Here is a 21,860-nt window from a genome sequence, read left to right on the forward strand (position 1 = left end):
AAGAGAATTATGGATATGGAAGAATGGATTAGTAAAAAGTGGTTAAATTATCTTATAAGTAAGCCAAAACACGATTTCCTACGGTTAAAGCAGACTCGATAGGGGATGATGATGATTTACTGCAAAACTAATGATCAAGATTGCAGTAATATTATTATGATCCCAATTTCAAAACAAAGTCACGCTTGCGTTGATCATTAGTGAAGTTATGAAAACGAAAGACGTAATTTGTTGGAGACGTAGCTAATTCCCACGATTAGAGTTTTTCGTGTGTACATTAAAGATCAGTTATATTCATTCGTTTTGAGGGTCCCGTAGTTTTATGTCGTCGCACCTGCAAGAACTAGGAGGTGCAGCATAGTGGCGCATATAAAATATTTGTTATATAAACGAAATTTAGATTGTATTTTGAAAAAAAAATCCAAATTAGGTATGACGCTTGCTAGACATGTGGTTTTATCGAAGTAAAGAAGAACTGATCTAATATTTTAATTGCGACGTAATAACATTTTCATTTAATTCTTTAACAATGCTGAAAATCATTTTTGCTACAAAATCAATGCACCATCGATAAGATGCAAATTGCAATACGAGAACACATAGCAAATGAACGACGATTTGATATTTAAAAATATGAATGCGAAGTTCTTTAATTATAACATAACATATTGTTCAAATTTAAACCGATTTTCAGAAAGGGTGTCACAATACAACCTGCAAATCGAGTGCCGTAAGTCGTTACTGCCTAAATCATAAACAAACAGTGATAATCTTATCGCGGGGAAGCGGGGGACGGGGGGAGGGCTCCGTTACTCAGCCACAGCTGATTTCACAGGCTGAGTGAGTGCTCGTCGCGGCCGCACGCGTCGCAACGGAAAATGCCGGCAAAACAACTCGAATAGTGTTCTGAGTGCTTGTGTTTGTAAACGGGATTTGTTGACATTATTGTTTTTGGTGAGTGCTCATGTTTATTGATTGTTTTTTTATTATGTGCGGTTTTGGTCGACCGATGATTAAAAGATCGATGAGGTATCGTTATGAAAAGTAAGATGTATTAATTATTTATTGTTGCAATGGTCACACTACAAAATTATTTATTTTTTACAATTACGATTTAAACATTTAACGAAATGTTGACAAAAATTCTTAAGTTTTCTTCAAGTGTAAATCTAATAACATAGTTTGAGTTACATTTTAATATAATCTCAATGGTTATCGTTCTTACTCAATTTTTATTTGCGTTTAATATTAGTTGAGTTACGCTATAATATAATCTCAATGGTTATCGTTCTTACTCAATTTTTATTTGCGTTTAATATTAGTTGAGTTACGCTATAATATAATCTCAATGGTTATCGTTCTTACTCAATTTTTATTTGCGTTTAATATTAGTTAACAAACAACGTGTTAGATTATTTTAATTGCTCAGTAGAAGCTACATTCGTCCTACAGAATGTTTCCCAAATGACTGTTTGTTTCTTTTAAAGTGTAAGTATCAAAATAGGAATAGCATTTGCAAATACCAAGAAAAAGGAGAGTTTTTTATATATTTAGACAGAACCTTCATTTAATATACTTGCAGAAGTATGAGTCAGTAAGTCAGGATCCAAACTCCTAAAGTCCTTATCTGTTATGTATCGCGAGGACTGATAAGAATCGGCGACTGATTCTATTGCATTTTAGTCATTTTTGAAACGGCTTTACTGCGAATGAGATTTACTAGCAGAATGTAACATACACAGTAAAGTTATCTCCATTCTAGAATTATTTGAAAGCAGCGCTGCAGTAATGGTCGGCTTACATTATTCCAATCCAGCGCTTCTTTTGCAAAATTGCATTCCTGTGCACTCCAGCCGTCCGTTTACAGTATTCCAAAAGTAATCCAGCAATGAGTTGGATTTCAGCTATCCAATCTGAATCTGGAATAATGTACACCGGCCTTAAGAGGAGACACAGGGACTGGAGAAATGAAAAACATGTATTTGTAAAATGTATTGCTGTCCTCTTATCCTCCGGCATTATCCAGGGAGGAAACCGGGGACAACGTTTGTATGTAGAATCAACCCTAGTGTCTCGTCTTAAAGCTTGGAAAAGGAGCAAAACAATGTACAGTTCGATCAAAAAAAAAAATCACAAACATTAGATTTTGTCATTGATTAATCAATAGTTGCTACTTGAAACGGTACTTTATGTTAGTCATTTTAGGTAAATTTGAGTATACGGTCAGACAGATTAATTTCAACCACATTGAGGACAAACTAAGGCCGGTTACACACAAAACATTTCTAACAGACCTTATAAATTCCAAAATGTTTTATAAAACTTTGAAACGGTTAACAATATCAAATTTCATTAAAATCGTTTAGAGGCTAGAGTAAAAAGTAACAAAAAGGACAGACAGACGCAATTTCGGATTAATAGTCTAAACTCTAAATTAAGTACTTATTGAAAAAAATTAATTAAGTAACTAAAGAGCTAGAAAGTAGTATTTTATGCGTTTTTAGTACTATAAACCTTTGCCTTTGCACATGCCTGATTTTAATGGTATGCAAGGGCCTCTCAAATCGACTGTAATGGCTTTGTGAAAGTACAAATAGGCAAGGTTTTCTTCTTGTAAGTTTAGACATTCTAACCAAGCTTACATTCCATTGAGCTTTATACCAAAAAAATACATACTAATAAAATGAAAGAAATGATGATTGTGTCTGTTAGTCCTTTGCGCTTAAACCATAGAACATATTTTGGTAAAATTAGGTGTTTACGCGTTTAGTCCCAGGAAAGGACGTAGGATAGTTTTATAGCAGAAAAAAATATTTTTCTATAATATTATTACGTACTGACTACTATGAAACTAATGAAACCAACTGGCAGGCAACTTACGTCTACAATATTTTCGTATTTACTTATTATAAAAATAAAAAAAATGAATACTAACTTTATTCGTATTATAGAACTAAATATAACGTTTTTTAGATTCACCATTGAAAAAAAACATGTTTTTAAATTTCGAATCAGAATTCCATTAGTTCCATCGAACACTTCCAATTAATAAAACTCTGCTAAAATATTTCTCGATCGTAAAACATTCGAGATTATTCTGTACCGTTTGTAGCGGGCTGTAGCTTTATTGATGGTAATTCCATTATTGATTCTATTATTGCACTTGTATGGAGAGGCGCGCCCGTCAGACAATTGAACGATCATCCCATTTCTGTGCGTTTTCGAGGGAGTGCTGTGTATTGTTTCGCTTTTTCACACTACATTTTCTACTGCACATTCACATTATTGTGTTTGTGGCACATTAAACTAAAGTATCAAAGTAGATCGAGCATAGTTTAAATTAAGTGTAATCTAGACTGTTTACTTTGTATATAAATTCACCACGTTAACCTACCATTCATAAATAAATTATTAAGTATCTAGGTGACTATAAACCACCTATAAACCTAAATAAATAAGCATAATATTCGTCTACAATTATTCATGATATTGTTTTACATACTGCGGGGCTAAAATGTTCACATTTAGCAATTCCTCTCAATCAATTCAGCAAATGAATTGTCAAAACTGTGAAACTGACAAATGTCAAATTAATTAAAAATACTAGACATGAAATGCAAGCAGACTTGTATTTTGCGATTTATATCAAAATTAATCATATTATGATTCATAATATGATAAAATTGTCAAAACTGTGAAACTGACAAATGTCAAATTAATTAAAAATACTAGACATGAAATGCAAGCAGACTTGTATTTTGCGATTTATATCAAAATTAATCATATTATGATTCATAATATGATTCTCCAAAGCGACCATTTTAGCTCCGCTGTAGACAGCTGTACAATCATGGTTATATTCATCAAAGATCAACGTGAAAAGATATTATGTGCCCTAATTTGCTCACAAGTCGTGTGATGATACATCATTAACTGTTAAAAAATACGTTTTACTCTAAAAGCTATACATTATGTATTGTAAGTATAGTATTTCACATTTTGTAGTTCTACTGTTATATTATTATATTATGTACCTAACTGTATGTATTGATGTTTCATTGGAGACCTAGGCCACCTAACCTAAGCTATCTCTCGAATCAAAGAAAGAGTGTATTGGTTAGTTTCTAGCCATCAATCACTGACATCGCAATCTGTAACGGCTCAATTAACTTTAATGGCTGCTTTAGGGTTAACTATAATAAGCCAACATTTACTAAACTCTTTTATGCTACACGTTGACAAATATTTAAGAACACCCCTGTTTTTGGTCGGGGTTAAAAACAAAATGCCTACACTTTTTTTTAATTTTATTACACGTATTTATAACAAAACACATTCCAATAACTCTTTCATTTTTGATGATAAAAAGACAACCTGTTCTTTAGTCATAGAAGAAATTATAACAAAACATTAAATTTTATTAACATAACAATACGTAACTATTATGCCTTTATAGGAATTATTTGATAGGTTTTTAATGATAGGTGTTTTACGTAACTTTTTATAGCTATAGAAAGTCTAAGTTCTATTAAAATTGACAGCTTAAGTTTTTTATGCCATTACCTCTCAAGTATTTAAAGTAAATAACTTATAATCATGATTAATAAAATAAAAGTACAAGTATAGTCACGAGGTAATGTATTTTGTTACGTATTGATTACTCTGTTAATTTCACAATATCTAACACCTTTGCAATCCATACTTCCATACAAGACGAATGTAATAAATACACAAGTATGTTCCCTAAATAATATTATAAACCTTTCCTGGATATCCACGAATATTTCTTACTAAAATTAGCGGGACTTACAAGAATTCAAAATTATTTTATTCTGAATATAGTTTCGGGTCATTTTTTTTTTAAATTTACACAGCAACGTTTTTATAAATATTAAACAGATATTATGTAATAATAAATCAAAAGCAAAACTATTAACCTAGTTTAAAATACTGTAACATATTGAACTACATAATATCATATATTTTTAAACTAATACAAATACAAACAATTACGATAGATAAAATATATGTTTTATTCATTTAGTATCATGTATAATAGCTATAAAATCGCATAATAATATATGTAACACAAGTCACAACCTACGTACCTGTAATGTTGTGCCAAAGCGTTGAAGTCTTTTTCTTTGAATTTTCGAATTTTTCACTTTAATTCGACATTGTATCCTAATACTAAGGGCCTGTTTCACCACTTTCTGATAAAGTGCTGAATAGGCTATTCACAGCTTTTTTGACAGATTCTCCATACTTCATCTGTCAAGTTAAGTGATGGATAGCCTTATCAGGAAGTGGTGAAACAGGCCCTTATGGTATTAAATCTAACTTCAGTTCTTGTCTGATTTAGTCAATTTCTTATAAAACTATAAAATAGTATATTCTGATAAAAGCGGAAAGTTCTGATTGGTCAAAACTACAAAAGTTTGAAGGTTGTTTGACCTATTAGTTATGAAGACTGTATTTATATTGGTCATTGGATTAAAACTGTAAAAATTAGTTACAAGTATATTCTTCTAATATACTTATATTTACACCCGGACAGGATATGGGCACGTTTAGTTACGGAGTGGCTACCGAACGGTCGGCGAAAAGGGGGCAGACCTAAGAAAAGGAGGCGCGATGAACTAGACGGAGTGGCAAAATACAGAAAAGGATAAAAACATGTGGAAGGAAAGAGGGAAGGCCTTTGCCCAGCAGTGGGACACCATCGGCTATTAATAATAATAATACTTATATTTAAAATTCTCGTGTCACAGTGTCTGTGCGCGAACACCTCCCAAACAGCTCAACTGATTTTAATGAAATTTTGTATTCGTTAGGCCCGAATAGGTTTTTATCTACTTCTTGTATTGATACTAGAAATAATTTATAATATGGTAAAACGTTTGCCAGGTCAGCAAGTTACCAAAAAATATAGAATAATAGTACTTAGTGTAGTAGTTGTAATATTCGTAACATTGTATTTCTAAATGCGACCGATAAACCTAGTCGCTCTTTCACGGTGTTTAAGCACCACACAGCCGTGATTCAAATTGTATACCTTACAGTATGTATCTAGATGAATTATTGAAACGTATTTTTATCTTGATAAAGACCGCTTTGAATGTTCTAGGACCTCAAAAGTTTGTGTATCCATAATAATATTATAAATGCGAAAGTGTGTCCGTCTGTCTATCTGTTACCTCTTCACGCCCAAACCGCTGGACCGATTTTGCTGAAATTTGGCATGGAGATACTTTGAGTCCCGGGAAAGGACATAGGATACTTTTTATCCCGGAAAAATGTACGGTTCCTGCGCGATAAACGAGTTTTGGCACAACGGAGTTGCGGGCGTCATCTAGTTATAATACATAAAAAATTGTTAAAAAAATAATTGATTGATATCATGTTAAAAATATTTCTAGTTACCCAGAATATGGTAACTATTTAACCCTAGAACCGTACCCATCTTAAACTTTATCTAACGGTACCCTGGGGTACTAGTGCACCCCAACAATAATAACACATTTTTAAAAAGATATTTAAGATTTTATTATTAAATCAACTTACATAGACTTTTTAACAATAACCTCAGTCTTTCTAAATATAATTAAATCGCATTAATTAGGTACTATAAAACAATTTTTGCATATTTTGTTCTGGTGAAGAGTACAAATGAAAGTTTTGCACGTCTCACATTGCGTTCGTGATTTGCGGTCTTTGGACCTCGGGAAGAAGAAACACCTTCCAGATTTGAAATTAGGAGAAGCTATAGAATGCTTTGGTCGTTTTTTCCCCAGTATATCACCAATACTTATTGGTAGGGACGTTGGCAAAGTTCGGTATTGAAATCTGTCTTTTAGGTGCGGTTTTATGAGATCAAAGCGAGAGCCTTCAGGCAAGTGCGCCTATTCCTGAAAAATTGCTTATGAGCAGCATCTGAATATAATGTAACAGTATCATAGAATTGATCCCCACAATATTTAGTATTCCATAGAACATACAGAGGCTCCAGCGGCGAGTTTTGCGTGACACACTGTAGGTATGACAAAGCTATCCATGCCATACACATTTTTCGCCGCTTTTCTGTTTTTTTTTTCTACCTCTACCACGTAAAATATCTGGAACGCTGAGGACAATGACTGGTTACGCATTAGAACTGAACTGCAAAGATACTTATCTTCTATTTCTTCGTCTGAATCAGGAGGTGACTCTACTTCTAAAGAGTGAGTGACTCTGAGAAAAAATTATGTCATCGTGAAAATCTTAAATAACTTTATCCAGCTCTTCATCAAATGCCTCACATAAAAACAGATCTTCACCATCTTCCGATTCCAGAAGAATATTCTCTATTTAATTTTCACTCAAATTACGTCTAGACGCTATCTGAAAAAAGAAAATAAGTTAGGAGTGTGTAAACAATCCTATAATGCCATCAAAAACAAATAAACTCACAATAAAAAAACTGCTGGACCGATCTCGATAAATTTTACGTCGGTTTCATCAAATTCATGCCCACAAATAACAAAAAAAAAACAACAAAACGATGAAAATGTTCAAACAATAATACTTACGTTTAAAGTACCCTGGGGTACTGCAGTACCCCATAAGCAATGTACCGCTTCCTCTTGCAAGCAAGAACTTCGCCTGACTGAGGTATCAGCGCATTACCCCGTCCCACGTAAATACACGGACGCGCGAAACAAACCGTCGAACAGTAAAAAAAATATAACGAAATTTTTGTTATTTTTTTAATTTGAACCCCAGGGTACGGTTCTAGGGTTAATAGAAGTTAAAACTACAACTTAAAATTACTTACGTTTTTAAAATGGCTCTAAAAAGGAGGTTATAAATTAAAATATTCGTATTTTTGTTCTTTTAGTTAATTGAAAACGCTTGCCGCATAGTGACAAGTGATAACTGATAACAACACTGTTACCTTTTGCAAACATTGGAAAACCTTGTACCAATTTAGAATAATTTGTTCAGTTTTTTAGTACAGAGGGTGAATTTACTTCCGTTTTCGATTAAACGAACAAACGAAGTTGCGGAAAACGCAAATATCAGTGTGACAACAGCGGAAAATGAGTTCGCGGATAATGCACACAAAACCTTCCGCGACTAATCGTCGAATAATTGAAACTCAGGGTCACTTCACATTCATCGCGGTGCGTTTTTCAAATGAGCTATTTAAGGATGTGAACTGACCCTTAGTCCCTTATAATGTTTTCACGAGTATTCTTAAACGATCCATTCAAAACGGAACTTTATTTTTATTACTACACGAGGTGACGTTCCGATCAACTCGGGAAGCGAGTAGCGACTGCGACTGACAAAAAATCTAATAAATTGCCACTTTATGAACTAAATATAAGGCTATAGGTTTTATTTTGCTCTACGCAACTACATAGCAGCGGTGGCATGGGTCGCTAGACCAATGTCGGGAGAAAATGAAACTTATAGCCTAGGTCATAAAGGGGTATTTTATTTGAATTTTGGTCCGTTGCGGCAAAGATCGGAAAGTCACCTCACAAAGGAGCCCGACACAGCGAGCAGCATGTCTGTAAATATGTATCTTCTTGTGGAGTAAATAAAGTTCAGTTTTCATAATTAAATAGCTGCCATACAGGCTACGGTCTACCAGAGAGGTCACCTATGCATATATGCATGCGCAGGTGTCAGTCGAAAGAATTGATTTTCGATTTTTCGCCGGTCGCCTGCGCATGGTCCAAAAACTGTACAGGGTCTAGAGACAAGTGTCAAGCGATTATCGTAAACGCCAACAAAATGTATGGGATTTGAAATTAGTATTTGCTAGCGAAGCGATGACATAATTATGTCAAATCGCATACATTTTGTTGGCGTTTACGATAATCGCTTGACACTTGTCTACAAGGGCAGGTCTATCCTACACACATTCCAGTCTACCTGCGCAGGCACACAGACACAGGTGGACCTCTCCGGTAGACCGTAGCGTATATGCTTACAAAAGTGTTCTTGCGAAAACATTGTAAGGGTCATTTCACATTGCATTGCGTTTTGCAATGTGAACTGACCCTTGCGATGTTTCACGAGTAACGAAATGGAGTGATTCGTCTCGTCTCTCGCGATTCCCGCGTTCCGCGTTCGACACGGTCCCGCGTGGCCCACTATCGGTTGATGGTACGGTTACGGCAACCGATCATCATCATCATCATGACCTGATGATCATCATCATCAGTAGCAGCAGCGGCAGTAGCTATCAGAGAAGTTGATTCATATGCAGATGGCGCACCTACATATTAACAGAGAAGTTGATTCCTATGCAAATCGGGGACCTAAGTAGTTTGGTTGCGTTACGTCAAACCCAGCTGACAGATCACAATTAACATTGAATTGACATATTCGACCAAATAACGTTGGTCTGTCAATTGCATAGGAATCAACTTCCTCGATGGTACATTGGTCGTGTTTAATCGTGATCTGTTAACTGGGTTTGACAAAATTTGTCAAACCCAGTTAACAGATCACGATTTACATTGGATTGACATGATCCGTCCAAATGACGTTGATCTGTCAAAGAACTATGAATCAATTTCTTCGATGTCACAATCACCATCATCAACTCAGTGGTATATAAAATCTATGGGAGACTAGAGAGGCTGGTCTACCTAGCATTGTCTGGGAAATAAATAAAATACCAAAATCGGTTCATGTGAGCAGATAATCTACACAACGCAAAATGTTACCTAAACAGCAAAGTGTTTTATGATCTAGTACAGGGGTCACCAATTAGTTTCGCTTGGGGTCCATTTTAAGGAATGAACCTGACCTTCGCGGTCCGCACATTTAAAAAAATATATTTATTAAACAAAAGGAGGTAATTACGGCAATTACAAAGATCTGATGTTTGAAGTGAAACTGGTGCAAGCTATTGATATTAAATCCTGAAGATGTTTATCAATAAGTCGAGACCGAAATTTATTTTTAACGAAGTTCATCTTCGAAAATGCTCGGTCCGCACATAATGGTTCGGCGGTCCTGATGCGGACCGCGGTCCGCCATTTGGTGACCCCTGATCTAGTACAAATCTTATACTGTATACTTAACATTATAAATACATATATGTGTGTCTGTCACCTCTTCAAGTTAAACTTTCAATTCTGGCAAAGGTTATAACATAGCATAATATGTTGATAATAAAGCAAAATATTACAGTTCTCACAATATACGAATCTATAATAAAGTTATTTCATAAGTTCTATTTTTGGATGAAAACAGCAAAAATTATAAAATTAAAATGCTTTTCATGACTCATGACAAATGCAATGCGATGCATCTAGCTGTTTAACTATAATAATATAATTCTTTTGTCTGAATATTTTTTACCGACCACGGGCGGCTGCACTTGGCCGAGTTTTATTTGGAAGGTTGATTGTTGACAACTTCTTTGACAGAAAATAGACTTTGGAATATATGTACCTACTGAGGTACCTACTAACACCTTATTTACGTATATAATATACTAGCGACCCGCCCCGGCGTCGCACGGGTATAAAACTTGTTGAAAAAAAGCTTTTATTTAAATACTACAACACGACCCGACACGACACGACACGACCCGACACGTCACGACCCGACACGTCACGGCACGGCACGGCACGAAAAGCCACGACATGACACGGCACGACACGACACGACACGGCACGACACGACACTTTGACTTTTCAATCTACTCTTAATGAGCCCTTTTATTTGATACCCATATTGCAAAAGTGCTATAAAAATAACTATTCCCCTATCTTGGATGAGCCGCTATATTGGATGTAGAATGACATAACATTCGTTTCCGAGTTACTCTCAATGAGCCCTTTCATTTGATAACCATATTGCAGAAGTGCATTAAAAATAACTATTCTTCTATCTTGGATGAGCCGCCATATTGGACGTAGAATGACATTGCATTCGTTTTCGAGTTACTATCAAAAAGCCCAATCATTTAATATCCATATTGTAGGACTACATAGAACATAACTATTTCGCCATCTTGGATAGTCGGCCATATTGAATTTAGAGTGATGTCAAATACAATATCGTGCATTGTCATCCAAACTAAACGTGCATGCAAAATTTCAGCTCAATCAGTTAAATATATCTACTTCAAAATTGACTTCCAAAATTTCACCCGACCCGAACATACATACTTACATACATACAGAGCAAGTTAAATAAAAGCTTTTAAAAATGATTAAAATCGATAGCCTTTGATCTTTCACGTGGTCTACTTCTTATCTGTGCCAAATAACATAAAAATTGCTTCAGTAGTTCGCGAGATAAGCCTTTTCAAATAATACGGTAGTGTAAGCCTTGTTTTGAAAATGAAACTTATTTAATACTGAGACAAGTTTTATGCGCATGCGAAGCGACACTGCTTCCTTGCTATTGAAAGTTGTATAAAAGTTCTGAAACTACATGACGCCGGCAACTCTGCTACGCCAAAGTGTGTTTATCACGCGGGAATCGTACATTTTACGGGATAAAAAGTATCCTTTCCTCTTTTGGGACTCAAAGTGTCTTTATACCAAATTTCAGGTCTCTGATAGTACTACGTGTGCCCGTACGATCCGTCAAGAAGGTGGTCTATTGTGTTATTAAGGTGACGCCGCGTTAAAGTAAAAAATCGTGTTGGATACGTTTTAGATTGCTTGTTTTCTATGAGAGGCCGGGCCAGCCTCTCATCTAAAACAAGCAATGGAATAGCAAAAAATGGAAAGGGCGTAAGCGACAAAATGGTTTTTGTCGCGTAATTTAAAAACCATAAATACATTTCATATAAGCTATGGACAAATTCAAGTGTATGCTTGAACCAGTCTATGTACAAATGGAAGCTTAAATCACTCTCCTCTGTTAGCAAAATAGGAATCTCTTTTTTACTGAGATCTTTTTGATTGATTATTCTGTGTTAAAAAAGTTGACCAATCGTGTTATGCTATGAGTAATTCATAGTCAAAGACATAATGAATACTGACAATGAACTTTAATTTCTTAGCTTTAGTCATTACTGAGAAAAATTGATATCGCTACAGCCAAATTATCAAGGCGTCGCCTTAATATTGTGGTACAAGACCGGCGCGCGCGCAGCCAGTTATACCACATTCAAATCCGTTAGCTTACACGAGCGCGATTACCGATGCGTAGTGAATTCATGTGGACGTTTACGATAATAATTTTTATACAACGTTATTAGCACTCAACCGTCTCGAATAAACCTCTCCACGCTGGGCCATAATAGCTGGTTTACATTATCCCAATCCAGTAATACAATTCAGAGCTGGTTTGATAAAAAAAAGTATGCACTGAAATTCAACTTAGTCAGACACATATACTTTAGCATTTTAGATTCATATCGAGTATTATTTAAACTTGCGCAGGCGTTATCAAGTTTCTATATAATGGAAAGGGGGAAAATATTATGATTCCTAATTCGATTATTATGTCTTTTAATATATTCAAAGATCCTCTAAAAGATTAAAAAACATAATATTATTATGTTGATGATCACTTTCTAAAGGATGATCATAAAGGTGGTTACATAATTTTATGATAATGGGCTACCAAAAAAATCGCCTACGTTGTAGCTGTGCCTAGAAATTGCCACTGAATGAACCATACCACGGAAAACTTAAAACTGATAGAACACGAGGTCACCTGATCGAAAATTTGTAAGACGGAGGGAGAATGCCGTATGTGCTTGGGCAACCATACGGACATTTAAAAATCTTGTCCCAGGCACTACAGTATTTGAGGAGGATATACTGTATAAATCATCCACAACGGATGCAAAGGCCTTGTTTGCTCTATATCAATAACTAGCTGTTGCCCGCGACTTCGTCCGCGTTAGTATAGTAGATCACGTCCCAAGTATTATTTATTGTACAAAAATATTCAATGTACAGCATTGACTTTCCTACGATTTTATTATATTATATAGATGTTCCACGCGGCTTCGCTTGCGTAATTTAGGAATTTCACGCCACCGTACATTTTTCCGCAAAAAATAGCCTATGTCCCTTACGTGGTATATTCTTCATGTTTGCCAAATAACATAAAAATTGCTCCAGTAGTTCTTAAGAATCTTAAGATAATAAGCAATTTCATATAATTTCCCCCGTTTTTTCCACATTTTTTCGCTCCTATTAGTCGTAGAATAATAAAATATAGCTATCAAACACTGAATGATTTTTTTAAATCGGACCAGTAGTTCCTGAGATTAGCGCGTTCAAATAAGCCCTTTCAAATAATTTCCCCCCGTTTTTTTCCACATTTTCCTCTATTTCTTCGTTTCTATTAGTCTTAGCGTAATAAAATATAGCCTATAGCCTTCCTCGATAAATAGGCTATCTAACACTGAAATAATTTTTCAAATCGGACTAGTAGTTCCTGAGATTAGCGCGTTCAAACTAACAAACAAACAAACTAACAAACTCTGCAAAATTACGAGTATAATATTAGTATAGATGGCAACAGGTAGGTACTTGAATTTTTCACAACACATATGTGTACTTTAATATTTAATAATAATATTAAATAAAATAAAATAAAACCGGCCAAGTGCGAGTTGGACTCGCCCGTGAAGGGTTCCGCAGCAACAATAAGGTGTATGTTTTAGGAAATTAAAAGGTTTTTGATTTATTTTTATGTTTCAGTTGATTTAATGAAAGTTAATTTAAGGTTTACCATTTATGACGTATAAAAAAACTACTTGCTAGATTTCGTTCAAACCAATTGTCGTTGGTAGTTTTAATAGTAATGTACATCATATATTTTTTCTAGACTTATCATGCCCCTACTTTAGAAATTAGAGGGGGGGGGGGGACACAAATTTACCACTTTGGAAGAGTCTCTCTCGCAAACTATTCAGGTTAGAAAAAAATTATATTTGAAACTTCAATATGATTTTTGCAGACCTATTCATAGATACCTCACCCGCATAGGTTAGATGAAAATTTTTTTTTCTTGGTTTAAGGTTTACCATTTATGACGTATAAAAAAACTGCTTGCTAGATTTCGTTCAAACCAATTTCCGTTGGTAGTTTTTATTGTTATGTACACCATATATCTTTTTTAGACTTATCATGCCCCTACTTTAGAAATTAGGGGGGGGACACACATTTTACTACTTTGGAAGAGTCTCTATCGCAAACTATTCAGGTAAGAAAAAAATGATATAAGAAACCTCAATATGATTTTTGAAGATCTATCCATAGATACCCCACACGCATAGCTTAGATGAAAAAATTTTTTTTTTGTTTCAGTTGTACCTATGGGGACCCCTAAAATTTTTAATAATTTTTCCATTTTTGTATCAAAATCTTAATGCGGTTCACAGACTACATCTACTTACCAAGTTTAAATAGTATAGCTCTTATAGTTTCGGAGAAAAGTGGCTGTGACATACGGACGGACAGACAGACAGACAGACATGACGAATCTATAAGGGTTCCGTTTTTTGCCATTTGGCTACGGAACCCTAATTAAGGGGGTCCCATACAAAAAACACTATTTTTGGCCTAATTTTGCTCTATAATTGTGCGGAACCATTCGTGCGCGAGTCCGATTCGCACTTGGCCAATTATTTTAATTTATACAAGCAATGGCTCACCAAGTAAAGGGCGCATCATCATAAGTTTCTAATTTACCTGTACCGTCTTTTGTAAGAACTAGTTCAATATTATGAATAGAGCTAATGTGAATTTTATCGATCTGTTATGTTGTATATCAATTAATGTATATTGTACAGACGTTGATTGTCGCTTCCGTCGTAACTAGTATGTAACTGTTACATAATAATGAGCATGCCCAATAAAGTTCGTAAGGTGATTTACATTTAATGACAATAAAATATAAATTGATGATTTTTTTATTATATATTTATCGATATTCGCAACCTCTTTCGAATTTCTATACTGAGAAACTAGAAATTCGAAAGAGTTTGCGAATATCTAGTAATATTTAAAAATGCATAAATAAAGTTTTATTGTCAAACGAGCTTTTCCCGCGGCTTCGCTCGCGTTAAGAAGTATTATTAATTATTATATACAAACTTTCATCCCCTATTTTAACCCCTTGGCGTTGGAATTTATCAAAATCCTTTCTTAGAGGATGCCTTTGTCATAACACCACCTTTGAGTTTCATACAGTGTGTAATAAAAATAAGTGATAATACTTTAGGGTGTGTACGTGTTCCTTGTAGAGAGTTCACTGTGAAAGTAGCAGCGCTGAAGGACGAATTTTTTTTTTCACTTTTGTATGGGCAAGGGCCCGAGCGTCATGAGTTTCCCCATACAAAAGAGAAAAAAAAATTGGTCTTTCAGTGCTGCTACTTTCACAGTGAACTCTCTATAAGGAACACGTACACACCCTAAAGTATTTATTACTTATTTTTGTTAAACCCTATAGGTATATATAGATATAACCTTACAAACAGAGCAATAAATGACTGACAATTTGCTGAAATAAAAATTCTATACTGTTCTTTCCAAATGCGGTGCTACAAAAATTCTGCTGTTTGAGCAGCAAGAGGTGACGAACAATCAGATAAACACATTTGCATTTTGGAATGAAGTATGAAAGAAAATATATTATAAAGATTCTATTAAGAAGCATAAATTAGAAAAACATAAAAGGATATATTATACGTCCATCGGTTAAGTAATTATGATGTGTAAACTCAATTTTTCATTCACCACCCTTATTTCTGGTAAGCACCTTTCTTTACTTCTTCAATTTACAAGTAATTACTTTCTTCTTATCTCCACTCCATAAGTGTGTTGGCCTTTGTCATCCGCTAGCAACTAATTAGCAAGGGCCTAATTGGGTACCGGATCGCCGTCAAACGGAAAACGAATTGGTACGCGTGCTAATGTATCCGCATTAGTGATAGGTAAAATACATCAGACATAACCAACACACGCAATTATAATAATACTAGATGACACCAGCAACTCCGTTGCGCCAAAATTAATTTATCGCGCGGGAATCGTACATTTTACCGGGATAAAATATATTTTATCCCGGTAAAATTTACGATTCCCGTGACATAGGATTATATTCTACGTCCCGGGAAAGGACATATGATAAAATCCTATGTCCTTTCCCGGGACTCGAAGTATCTTTATAAGAAACAGCAAAATCTGTTCAGCAGTTGACAGACAGATAGTACACACTTTCACACTTATTCTAATTAGTATGGATTTAGTTGAAGCATGTTTTGTGCGTTTCACACATTCACAAGGTATATCTTTTTTCTACCTAGATATTAAAGCGTTGTGCGTATGCAGCTTTTTCAAGACCTTCAAGTTTGACAAACCAAACATACATTTTGTTTACTTAGTTAACTACTTTAGTGTTTGATAGCACACGAACATGTTCGAACAAAGGAAGAAGTTGATTTAAAAATAGAAGAATTATAGAGGTATAGGCACCGACTACTAAAGCAGTATGATATAGATGTCCAAAAATAAATTACCCAGTTGCTAAAGTACTACTTCAAGCGAATAATAATATCCAGATGCTTTTAAAACTATTGCACGATCTCTTCTGCCCAATACTCGATGCTACTTAAGAAGTTCTTAAATCTTAACGTTGATACTGTCCTTATCATTTTTAGAGCAATTTCAGAGACAGCATTCTATTAAAAATGTTAAAAAAACTTCACTAATTTCGTTACACTAACTGGACTAATTAAATGATTAATGCTTAAAAATGCACAGTAAACATATTTCGACACAACAAAATATCACGTCGGTAATTTATATCCATATAAATATTTTAATTACAACACTCTGAGCTCTTGAGTCCGTAAATTACGTTTATTATCACGTAGTACAATTTCGAGATAATTTGAACAAACAGATAAAAAATGTAAACAGAAATTAATGTCTTCATTCCACTGGAGCACTTCGAGGAAATTGAATGTTTAGCAAAGACTTTGGACCACGGTCGTTAATAGCATGACATTACGGCCAGTATCCATTGTTTCAATCTAGTGATCCAATCCAGCGTTGGATTGGATTGGTTATAATAGACAAATTGCATTCGACAACGAATTGTGCTGCCACTTTTACAGTGAACTCTATAATATGAGAGAGAGAGACACACCCTAAAGTATTGTCACTAAGTTTTGTTACACCCTCTAGATACTCCTATATAGATATACCTCTCGGCATACTTTATAGACATACACATAGATATATTGTCATTAGCACGTTTTCCCTGCGATATTGTGTGAACTGTATACAATGGAGATGACGGCCATTGTTAAATGATTCTGCCATTTACATATTAAAATATACTTAGCATGAAAAACACTCGAGTCTTTTATGGTGTCACTCACATTACTTAATAAGTACTTATAACGTCTTACATAAGGGCAAATAAAGTAAGTACAGGTAGAGCAACCTTTCACAAAATGTCTAAAAGGTCAAAATTGTGATTAACGAACTTTTACCTGTCCCAGATAAAATCCTTTGATTGGCCACGCCTACTATATATTGTAAAATCCAATATCCATCAATCCAATCCAAGACCAATCAATTGTCTTACTTGTAGTACAGTAAAAAAATCAAACGTAGGAACCGGCTAAACGGGCCTAACTGGTAGTGAAACCGAGTTAAAAAGTTCAATGCGACCATATTATGCGTATTAAACTGTGTTAATAATTTGAATAGAAAACTTAATAAGTGAGAGTGTAAATAAAGATTAATTGATAGATAATGTTAGTTGATGGATTTTGAATAACGATAGACCTTATAAAACTTGTATTGGCTAATTTCGTTCAACTTAATACCCAATGCTGGAGGGCCTTTGAGGCCTTTGTGTCAGAAGGACACGCCAATAAGGAGGCTGACATGCAGCAGCTTCCCATTTCTAAATAATACTTTAAATGAATTGTTTAGTAAATATTTTGAAAGTTTTGACTAGTATGTTCCATACTACTCCGAAGAAAGTAGAGTCTAATCTTTTAGTCCCACCCCATCCCAAACCCACAGAGTTCTATGGATTAATTATTATTATCAGATAATTTGATTCGTAATAAGATTCGGATTAGGTCATTGTCAAGGCTAGCTGGGTACCGACGGTTTATGACTAGCTACACCAGGGGTTCCCAAACTTATTTTGTCTACTGCCCACTTTGAAAACAAATTATGTGTTAGCGGCCCCATTGTTTCAATTTAAAATGCATCCATGTAATCAAATTATAAATCGCCCTCAAGCCACAATTACGCCCCTATTTTTTTCCGGGTCCCACACGTCTAGACCTTCAGCGCCCACTAGGGGGCGTTATCGCCCATTTTGGGAAAGGCTAAGCTAGACGTTGGACCGCCTTCTGCCTGTAAATGAAGCTACCTATTGAAATTATACCGATACTCGTATTGACTCATTTGTCGTCGTTCTGTAGTCGTTTTAAATATCGTCGGCTTTAGAAACTGTAAGAAAAAAAGGAAACTGTAAAAAATAGAATAAATAAGATCTGAATATGTTAATTTAAGACCTGACTATGTTAAGGGGACGGAAAAATAATAAAAAACAACAAAATAAATAATTTCAGAATGTAGAAGAGCCAAAGATAGACGAAGTGACTCACAATTTTAATTATTGCCGGTTGTAAATCTCGAAAAGGTCAAATCAAGAATCAGCTTTATTTAAATTGATATGCCTTCCAAGCTAAAATAGAAAAACTTTATTCCAAAAAGTGAATTCTAAAAGTATAAGGTGGTTTTATAGCGGCAACAGAAATACACAATCTGTGAAAATCTTAGAAGTCTAGCTATAGCTGCGGTTCTTGAGATACAGTCTGGAGACAAACAGACAGACGGACAGACAACGAAGACTTAGTAATAAGGTCCCATTTTTGCCCCTGGGGTACGCAACCCCAAAACATTATATTATAGTACGATTGAATTAGGAAACCTTATCCATTTTTTAAAGTCGGTTAAAACTTACTTTTATCTTTTCTTCTTTTTTTAGTAATGCAGATTTTGTTTCGATGCGTCATTGGCATTTAAATGTCGTTTAATTAACTGGATTGTCCTGTAGAGCTTCTATCAGGTGTAATGGTAACAAGATTAACCAAATAACCTCCCAAGGTTCACGTGAAGGTGATGGTCAGGGATTAACATTGATCGTGACATTGCTGCCCATAATTCTCTTAGTTTTCAACAGAAACATTATACTGAGCAACTTGAAACATTATACTTCCCTTCGCAAATCAAATTACATTGAGTTTTATTGCGCTCGAAGAGTGGTAGAATTAGGTGCGTAAATATTTTTTTTTAAATGTAGTAATAGCAATAAAGAAGACTAAATACTGTTTAGTGTGATAAATTGCACTGTAAAACTCTGGAACAAACTGTCACCAGCAGTATTTCCGGACCTATACGACCTGCAAACCTTCAAGAAAAGAGCGTATTCCCTGATCCCTCTAATAAAAGGCCAGCAACGCACCTGCAGCTCTTCTGATGTTGCGAGTGTCCATGGGCGACGGTATGATGACCCGTTTGCTCGTTTGACCCCTTATTTCATAAAAAAAGGAAGAAAACGTTAAAAAATTAATATCTTCTATTGATTTCTAGTCAACCTATCATTCGCGACTACTCAGACTCACTCTTTTTGACGGAGACGACCTTTCTCTGGTCATCTATCCGACAAAAGACCACAATTTCACAATCTCATTCAGGTTCTATTGAATATTAAAAAAAAACCGTCAAAAATCGTGTTGGCCTTAAAAACGAAAGGAAGGTCGTACATTGCCGTGCATGATATCATCAGATATGCTAATATTGGCAAATGAAACGTTTTAATTTCAATATTTTTTTTATTTTCTCATGATAACAGGATTGCACTATTTATATCAATTAAAATAGTAATAAAATTTTAATTCAGTAGCAACCTTTGTTTCTAGCTGTGTTACTTTGTTGCTACTGCGGTTGCTAGGTAGCAGTGGCACTGAGTTCCTGTAAATCGGTCTACCAGAACCAGAATCTGATGGCAAATGATGGCAGATTTTCAAAAAATACCCTTGATCATTGAATACATTTTTGTATTTGCATGTTTCACACACATAATAAACCGCTAAAGGAAGAAAAGGATCAAAATGTTTTAAGCCAATTACTCCGGTATTGTTAGAGTCAATTTATTTTCTCACTTTTTGTCTTCAGATTCTGGTAGACTACATTCCTATCGGCTTTTCTAGTCTCTTACATATTTAAAGACATGCAAATTTGCATTTTATACAGGCTAGGGCTTTCATTTGAAGAAGAACCAGTCTTCTCCACTTTTTTATAGGTACTTTTATTTATAATACCTATGTAGATTTTAAAAATTATTTATAAAAGTCTTACTTTTATTTACTAGTTAAATCAGGTTCAAAGGAATGTTATTTTTCCTAATTTGTATGTCTCTTTATCCATCTTGTATCTGACAGCTTATCTTTAAAATATGCAGTGGCGTATTGAGTTATTTTTACCGGCTTCTGATCCTAAACTATTCAGTACACTGATAAGCGTTATCGCATATTTTATGCAATTTTTTAGATGTAAAATTCCAACACTTGAACAAAACCTTCAAACGATTTACAAATATTCACAGATTGTTGAGGAATTACTATTGACTAATTACAATGAGGCATACTAGATTTGTACTTGTCGCTCTTCATATCTACTCATGACAAACGCTTAAAACAGTTGTGTGACTGAAATGTGGTCATTTAAATCGCGTTTATGAAAAGTTTTTCAGTGCTGCCCTCTGCGGGGCTAATGGATTATTTAGCAATTCCTCTCAATCAATTCAGCAAATGAATTGTCATAACTGTCAATCTGACAAATGTCAAATCATTACAAAAATACAGAAATGAATTGCAAACAGAGTTGCATTTTGCGATTTTAGAAAGATGAATCATATTATGATTCATATCATGATTCTTCAATGCGACCATTTTAGCCCCCGCTGGTTCTAGATACATGAAACCTTTGCATTGTTTTACAGAACATCTACTGGAGCGTAACAGTATGACAATAAAAGGTCGAATAGCCTGACACCCTGACATTTGTCGGTGTTGCAAAAACTATAGGTTTCATAAGAGTATATTATTGATAAGCTGTAAAGAATGGAGTTATCAAAAAGTTCATAGCGTTCTCTGTTGGGTGTTGATATCTAAGAATAAGTATCTGGATGACCGAGCTTTGCTCGGTATAGCAAACACTCATTGACTTCGTGTTCCTTAATAATAACGCCATCTGCTGGTCGTTAAAATAATTAGTTGCTAACAAAATAGTATTATTATTCGCCAATAGATGTCAGGAAGAGACATATTTTTCAGTTTATCGTTTATCGATAAAACACGAATAAAAAGACATTTTCTGAAAATGATTCCTAGCTATATATTGAGTAGTAGACAAAATTGATTTGGGAACACCTGTAGCCCTAGCACGGCCACCAGTAGAAATGCGAAAGTATGGACAAACTGTGGAGATAAACTAAAGGTAGCGTTCCGATCTTTTTTCGTTCCGAAAAATTCAATTAAAATGCCACTTTATGACAGACTATAGTCCTAAAAATTCAAATAATATCCTACTCTATGACATATACTATAGTCTGTCATAAAGTGGCATTTCAATTGAATTTTTGTCGGTTGCGATTGGCCGCGGTAAAGATCGGAACGGCACCTTTAGTTTATGTCCACAGTTTGTCTATACTTTCGCATTTCTACTGGTGGCCGTGCTAGGGCTACTGGCGTAGATCAAAAAGTGGTATTTTATCGGCCCAAAATAGTTCGTTTTCGTTGACGGTGGCGACTGGCGTCAAACGGCCCCATGATTGGTGGCCTG

The 21,860-nt window shown here is 34.9% G+C and overlaps 1 protein-coding gene across 4 annotated transcripts in view; it reads left to right on the forward strand.

Moving 5' to 3' along the window:
- Nucleotides 1-838: 838 nt before the first annotated feature.
- LOC121730257 (myosin-IIIb-like) overlaps nucleotides 839-21,860 on the forward strand; it is a 64,659-nt gene continuing 43,637 nt past the window's right edge. For all 4 annotated transcript variants that reach the window (XM_042119228.1, XM_042119229.1, XM_042119231.1 and 1 more), the window contains exon 1: nucleotides 839-954. The gene's annotated coding sequence lies outside the window, so the exon portion shown is untranslated. The remainder of the gene's footprint in view (nucleotides 955-21,860) is intronic.

Source organism: Aricia agestis, chromosome 9 (assembly GCF_905147365.1).
Source record: "Aricia agestis chromosome 9, ilAriAges1.1, whole genome shotgun sequence".
In the NCBI taxonomy this organism is placed as follows: Eukaryota; Metazoa; Arthropoda; class Insecta; order Lepidoptera; family Lycaenidae; genus Aricia; species Aricia agestis.